At 44.6% G+C, this 7,383-nt stretch overlaps 1 pseudogene; it reads left to right on the forward strand.

Moving 5' to 3' along the window:
* Nucleotides 1-3,546: 3,546 nt before the first annotated feature.
* The window catches only part of LOC102468974 (retinitis pigmentosa 9 protein homolog), a 32,861-nt pseudogene continuing 29,024 nt past the window's right edge, over nt 3,547-7,383 (forward strand).

A 7,383-nucleotide genomic window follows, 5' to 3' on the forward strand; every position in this document is an offset into this window, starting at 1 on the left:
CAGGAATAATCCATAGACCAGACCAGCATCCTTTGTATTCCTTTGAGAAAACTGAGTTTTAACTTTAATTAGGCCTTTATTTGATGGAGCACCATACAATTAACCATACGTTTCTCTGGCTGTAGTTTTTCCCTACGTGCTTTGTTTTAACTCCATTCATCGCCATCATTCACTTCTCCGGCGTCACAGGGCCGCAGTGAGTCCAGCCAGTGCCTGCAGACAGGAGGTGGTGGTATTCAGTCCCCTAGAAGCGCTGTGTAATACGGAATACAAGGTCTAATATCTGCCTCCCTGCCTTGCTTCTTAATTGGATCTGTGCTCTAGGGGGCATTAGGTTGAAGTGAACAACCCTGTGGCAACAACATTGCATTCCTGAAGCCAAATCACTTAATCACACAATGCATTTCAAAACACTTACTCCTAAGTAATTCTTGTATAAATTAGGCCCATTGCCATTGCTGGGTAGAAAACAGGAGACAAGCATGATTTTATGCAACTTAAACACATCACAAATTTACTACTTCTAAACACTTGTGAGGTCATCCTGAAAACCTTACTGATCACACCCACAAAATAAATAACCCACAGTTTCTTTGTGACTGTGTTGCTTCTATTTTCCCAATGAGCCTACATGTTTTAGCTTTTTCAAGTATGAGCTAATAATGATGGGATGTTTGAGTTAGAGGGTATCTTATTTTTTCAGAATGTCTTTCTCTGGTTTTTTTACGTAGTGCCAAGGATTAAAGTTTCGGTAAAGAATGCTTTGTCACTAACAGCGTTGAAAACTCCAACCATTGACTTGGCATCACATCGGATAACATCAGATGCATTATTTCTGTTTTTATTTTTAATCAGGAATTAGCCACTGTATTTTAAGACTTCCCTGTTTTAGGAATATGTCCAAACCTCTGAAAGACCCTTGTGAAGAGAGTTCCAGGAATACTTTGCCTGTTATTATGCCAAGCATTTTTCAGCAAGGTAGACTGGGTGCTCAGAGCATTTCTCACTGGTCTCACTAGGAAGCACCAGCTCGCCAGTGTGCACGTCTGGGAAGTCAGTTCCCGCTGAGCGAGGACTCACTACTGGCACTCTGCTGTTGACATTGCTTTATTTGCCCAGACATCACATGTGCGTGAGTTCAGCCCTCTAATGGCCTATTCCAAGTGAGCTTTCCTAGTGATTATTCTGGGTCAGTCGTAGACAGAGCCTATGCTGGCCGGTCCCGCGCAAAGGAGGGCGAGGTGTGAAGCCTTCGCTTGCTCAGCCTTGAACTGACTGATGGTGAAAATGATTTTGATGGAAGCCAGTTTGCAAAGAGAATGGGGAAGAGGCAGACAGAAAGTAGAGCTTTAGTGATTGTTTTTGGTTATTGTAGAATGCACTGTTCTTTTGTGAGGAAGCCAGTCCTTTGGCGTTTTTGCAAAGTTAACTCTAATTGAGTCTCTCGCACAGTCAACAGCAGACCTACTGGGGTAGATGCATCTCCCCTGAATTTCCACACCATCCACCACCCTCTGTGACCCCACTTACCCATTGCTTGTGTTTATTGGTCTGGGAGGAGTGGGCCTGCCTAATACCGAGCACAGTGTGTGGCAGTTAGTGAGCAGTAGGAGATGTTGAATAAAGATCGAATGCATAAGCAGCCATATAGATTTTGTTATCCTACCTTTTTCCTAGGCTGAAGATTTAAATCTACTGATCTCACATGATCTGTCATATACTCATTCTAAGACATGTATAGAAGCCGTAAAACAGTTTATATATTAGCTACATTTCCCAATATATTCCCAACACCATAAACTGTAGTAATATATGCCCCCCCGCAACCCCAGGTTTAACTTCTTTTCTCAGTAGGTATAGTTACCTCTTGGAGCCTGGCTTCACCAGATGGACCTAATCCTTTGTAAGATTTCCTATCCATTTTATTACAAATACAGAAAATGTACTTAAGGGCCAGCCTGTGGCATGGTAGTTAAGGGACTGGATGCCACATGGCCGACCGTTGCAGTTTGAGACCCAGACCTGGCACTTAGAGAAACACACACCCTGTGTGTGTGCCCCAGATTTCTAAAGGAGCAAGAAAAAAGGAGAAGGGATTCTGGTGTTCCCATTTCCTGTGAGAAGTGCTGTCTCACTTTCTCCCTCTCTACATGCAAGTGCATGTCGCCTCCGGCAATTTAAAAAATTCAGTAAAGGAAGAAAATACACTTTGTATGTTACAGCACCGAATGCTCTCCATACCAAGGACCTTAGCATGCTGGATTTTCAGAGGTACTTGCTTACGCTCTAGAGCGGCATTATATTTGTTCTATTATCACCTGAGGAACCTTCCAGAGAGGACAGGTGAATTACTTTTTTGTTTTTTAGTTTTGGTTACCTTTTATTTTCTGTGTTTATTTACAGTAATGCTTTTGGTTTTGGTTTTTTAGTTTGTTCATTTCTTTTTTCCGTGAGCAAGAGATTCAGAGAGAAAGAGAGCAAGAGGAGAAAGCCCTCCCCTCCCCCGACGGAGTCCAGGCTGCGTCCTCCCCACCTCAGCCAGCCCTGAGTCATGGGTGCGTGTGGGACTGCCATGTTCAGGAAGGTGTTCAGATCGAAACCCAGAGCCTGCCGCGTGGGTCAGCACCACCCAGCCTCCCAGGTTTGGCTTCCATTTAGGTGTTTAGAATACTGTCCAGTTCACAGTAAGGAAATCCACAGCTAATGCCTGTTCCTTTCACTACTACCGGAAGTCTTCATGGATGTTTCCTGTCGGAAACTAAGCAGGATATTCATAAATACTTAAAACATTGTCCTCCTTACCCCTTGGCCTCACTTTAAGTGCAGCTCTGAATTTCAAACTCTGTGCAGTGCAAATCTTTATTCATCCAGAGTCCTCTCCGTCTAGATTTGGTTTAGGAGTATGGTCACAGAAGAGTTTTCCATGTTTTAACTTTTTTGCTCTTTAATCAATTTTTGCTGCCATTTAATCAATTATTGCTATAAACCATTATTAAAATACAGCTCTACTGGCATTTCTAACTTTACTAACTTGACATAGGAGTAAAAAAGTTCCTTTCCAAAGGAAAAATATGTGTATGTAAAAAGGCTACCCAAAATAAGCATATTTCCACAATTTTCTGGGTATGGCCCCATGTACTCTTATCTTTTCACCTCAGGTGTGCTCTTCGTATTTGCACAGCTCTCTGACATCTTCCCACTGAACGCAGTACGTTGCTTTTCAGAAAGGGCAAATGTACCCGTCCTCCCTCTGGACATGGGAAGTGTTTGCATTGCAGAGGAGTTAATGAGGCGTCCCTTCAGCATGTTAGGAGTGGTTGCAGTCAAGCTATGGCTGAGGACCTCCTTGTCAGGCTCTCAAGGAAAGTTTGCAAACTGCAACGGTCGCTTTCACTGACTTGCTGTCCTGCGTGTCTGGTAATAATCTCATTTCTGCAACACGGTATGGTCCCAGGGTGTGAGTAAGAAGCTTCTTGGGTGTTCTTCCTTACCTCTTTATGTATTTGTCAGGCTAACTCTCTAAAACTTTAGCTAGAGGATGAGACGATGACTGCTTTGAACCATGTGGAATCTCAGTTCATGGAGCCGAGTGCTGTAGGCATGAAGGTTAGGAATTAAAGGTCAGTGCCCAGGATAGATCTGTGGGGTCCTCAGGCAGTGGTGTGCCCATGATCTGGGATACACGCCATTTCCCAACTCAAGAGTACTGAGGAAGCCCTACTAATCTCCTCTTAGGGAACTGGGAAGCCCCCAGGAGGACAGAAGACCAGATTGTTACTGCCAGAGGAGGTCACTCCAAGAAGGTGGTACTTACAGAACTCGTGCAGACGAGAGCCTGGCTAGACCTGTGACTTAGGACATTCTGTCACTGAGGCAGTTTGGCTGAAGCTGTACCCTAGAATGTGGAGGCTGGAGACTAGATTCTAACGTACCGATGAGCAAATGAAACATGGGGAAGAAGGGAACGCCCGTTTAGTTGGCCTGTACTCATGAAGGGGAGGGGAAAATGTGGACGTGAGGAGGTGACTTCACAGGAAAGCAGAGGAAGGTAAGCTCCTTTAGGGTTTCCAAAACTTGGGAATGGGGAGGTGGAGAGAGAAGAAAGACGATGGGTGTGTGTGTGTGTGTGGAGAGAGAGAGAGAGAGAGAAGGAGAAGAGGAGGAGGAGGAGGAAGAGGAAGAGGAGGAAGAGGACAAGCTGAAAAAGAGGAAAGGGGAGGGAAGTGATCTGGCTGGACAGTGGCACAGGGGGAGTCCTGGCCTCGCTGAACGCACCCTCACAACCCGAGAGCCCAGCCAGGAGACGCAGTGCTCTGATTTCATCGTGGGGTCTGTGACACACACATGCAGCTCTTGATTGTCAGCTCTTCTCGAGCCCTGAAGCAAGTAGCGTGTGTTCCGGATGCAGCCCCGTTGTCTCTCAGCTGAGATCTCATACAGACGCGTGCAGTGTAGGAGGGTCACGCGTGTCTGAGCGCACGCATTCCCGCTTTGGAAACAGGATAGTAAAGTGCGTGCTTCGTCACCAAGCCAGGAGGCAGCACCGGGCAAGTGCAGTACAGTGACTGAGCCCACCCTCGCAGTGCGGCCTGCAGCTGGTCGTGCCGTTTGTATTTCAGAAACAGGTTGATCTTTACTTTATCTCAAGGTGCTTTAGATTTTAATTAGCTGAGGCAGCCTTTTCTCCATCGATATATTGCATTTATTTGTTTTTAAAAATAAAAGTGTTATGGCAATGCCTTATCTGCTTCATCTGCAAAATAACTAAATTTAAAAGATTTGTAGAACTAAATTCCCTCCCCCTCTTCATTATAGGATTCACTTTTATTTACACCAGTTTCCTTAAAATCCTACTGCAAATTAGAATCACCATTCCCAGTGGTCATTAGTGGTGGTGGGTCTGCTGGGTTTGTGCCGCATCTGACTCAGAAGGTCTCTCTGCTCTGCTGCACCCTGGGACTCGTCAGACCTAAATTATCTTAATCTCACTCGTCCACATAATAAGGACTAGGGTTAGTAAAAGTTGTCCAAAGCAAACGATATATTTTTAATTAAGTGACATTAACTTTGGATGTCTTTACATCGCTGTTTTCAGAAATGCTGAGATCCTCACAGTTGAGGTTTGGCTTACCTTAATGAGTTTACACTAATGAGTTCTGTTTTGATTTATGCGGTAAAAACGACAGTGGGAAAAGCAGATGTATCTGGTGAGATGGGTTCAGAGCATTTGTAGTGATAAGGTATACTGTTACTAAATAAATCCTATTGGTGACTTTGAAACAGTGTAATTCTTCAGCTATCATTTCATGGCAATTTCTTCCTGCTACTATGAAACTCTTGAATTAACCAGCATGAAATACGAGATTTTTCAGTAATGAAGAACTTTTAAAAGTGTCTTTAAGAGTTAATACTGGGGGCCAGCAAATGGCATAGTGGTTATGTTGTTGGATTCCCACATAATTGACCATGGTTCAAGTCCTGGACCCAGTGGCTTAAAACTTATGTCTGGCGTGTAATGTGTGTGTGCCCAAAATCCTAAGAGGATAGTGGAGGAGAAAGGATTATGGTGTGGCCATTCCCCCCACCGCCCTGGCATTGATTTCTTGCTTTCTGTCACTCTATATTTCCAGCAAGTGCACTCAGCCTATAGCAAAGAAATTCTCTCTTAAAAAAAAAAAAAAGTGAGAGATGCCCTAGTGGCTTCAGATACACACCAGGTACTTGTGCATATGTGCCCCAAATCCTTACGGGATGGAGAAATGCAGAAGGGAAGGGATTATAGTGTGACCGTGTTCCGTTCAGAGGTACTTTCATTCACACATACACGCACACATACATATTTAGATTCTCACCATAGGGTACATGCACTCACAGGAGAGAGACAGAGAGAGAGAGGGCAAGTGAGAAACCAGCCCTGGTGGGGGAAATGGCCATGCCACAATCCCTTCTCCTCCATACCTGGCTCAGGATTTGGGGTATGCATTTACATTTGCCCAGCGTGCTTTTCAAGCAGCCAGTTCTGGAACTCAAACCACGGACAGAGTTAAGCAGGTAGGATCCAGTGCCTTAACTACCTTGCCACCTGCTGGCTCAAGAGGTGCTTTCTCTCTCTCTCTCTCTTTCTTTTTCTCTCCCTCCCTCCCTCTCTGTCTCTCTCTGTCAATAAAAAAAAAAAAAGAAAAAGAGTTCATGTTTGTGAACCTGAGTGCTTTTTAAAGGTTACCGCATTTGGGGAGGAAGGGTCCAATCCAGAAGGAAAGCATCGTTAGCCTGATTAGAACCTTAAAATGATAAGTCATTGAATCATCTGTAGAACTAGGCTCTACAGGACCTTACTGGTTCGATGGATTGAAATAGTGAACATGTTAATTTATGATATAGTTCCTAACATCGGTAGATTCATTGACAGATCTGTTTCATAAATACCCAACATAATCCACTGTTTTAATGCATTTTATGTGTGTGTGTGTGTGTGTGTGTGTGTGTATTCATATTTTATTGTGCTATACAGCGCACGCACTCACAAGAGAGGGAGAGAGAAAGCGAGAAGACACCTCCCTCAGGCAGATGACCATGCCACAGTCCCTTCCCCTCCACTCTCTTCTTGGGAGCTTGGGCTCGCACCTACACATGCCCAGGGTTTTTCTCAAGTCGGCACGTGCAGGACTTGAACAGTGCAGTTGGCTGTGCGGGATCCAGCCTCCTTAACCTCCACACCACCTGCTGGCACAATGCAGAACATTTTTTAAAGTTTATTTTATTTCTTCAGAGAAAGAGAGACAGGCAGGCTGACATCAGGAGGGTACCCTCTGCAGGGTCTTTGCACACCCAATGCCCTCCCTCCATGCCTCCATGTGGTCAGATTGCCTGCGTGCCCAGTGTGTGTCTGGTCCACCAGGGATCCACACCTGTTCAGCCATGTGTCTTCCAACAGTGCCATTCTGTCCCCTCCTGTCTGTGCCTGCGGTCTGCACCCGTGCACAGTATGTCAGTTTAAAATATGTAACATGGGTTCAAAACTGTCTTAGGACGCCAGCAGAAGATCAGCCAACAAACTTAGATGAGCAATTCTTCTTGTCAGAATATTTCTAGACATTAGTTTTGTTATTTGACCACTGGAGAGTTGTTTGCCTTCAAAATAATTGTAGCTAGTAGTCTGGATATAGAGGGAAAAAAATAAATCCTTTATCAGCACTGTAGACCTTGGTTTCTGGCATCTGCATGAGGATGGCTTTGAAATTAGAAAGTTGTATGTTAGGAGTCCTTAGGTCTTTTTTCCTCCTCCAGCTGCGTGGGGTGTGACATCCTTTGAAACCCAGAAAAGTAAGACAGCTTTCTTTACTAACTCTACCCAGACCTTTCCTTCCCGGATCAGAAGGAACT

Source organism: Tupaia chinensis, unplaced genomic scaffold (assembly GCF_000334495.1).
Source record: "Tupaia chinensis unplaced genomic scaffold, TupChi_1.0 Scaffold000155_1, whole genome shotgun sequence".
Taxonomy (NCBI): domain Eukaryota; kingdom Metazoa; phylum Chordata; class Mammalia; order Scandentia; family Tupaiidae; genus Tupaia; species Tupaia belangeri.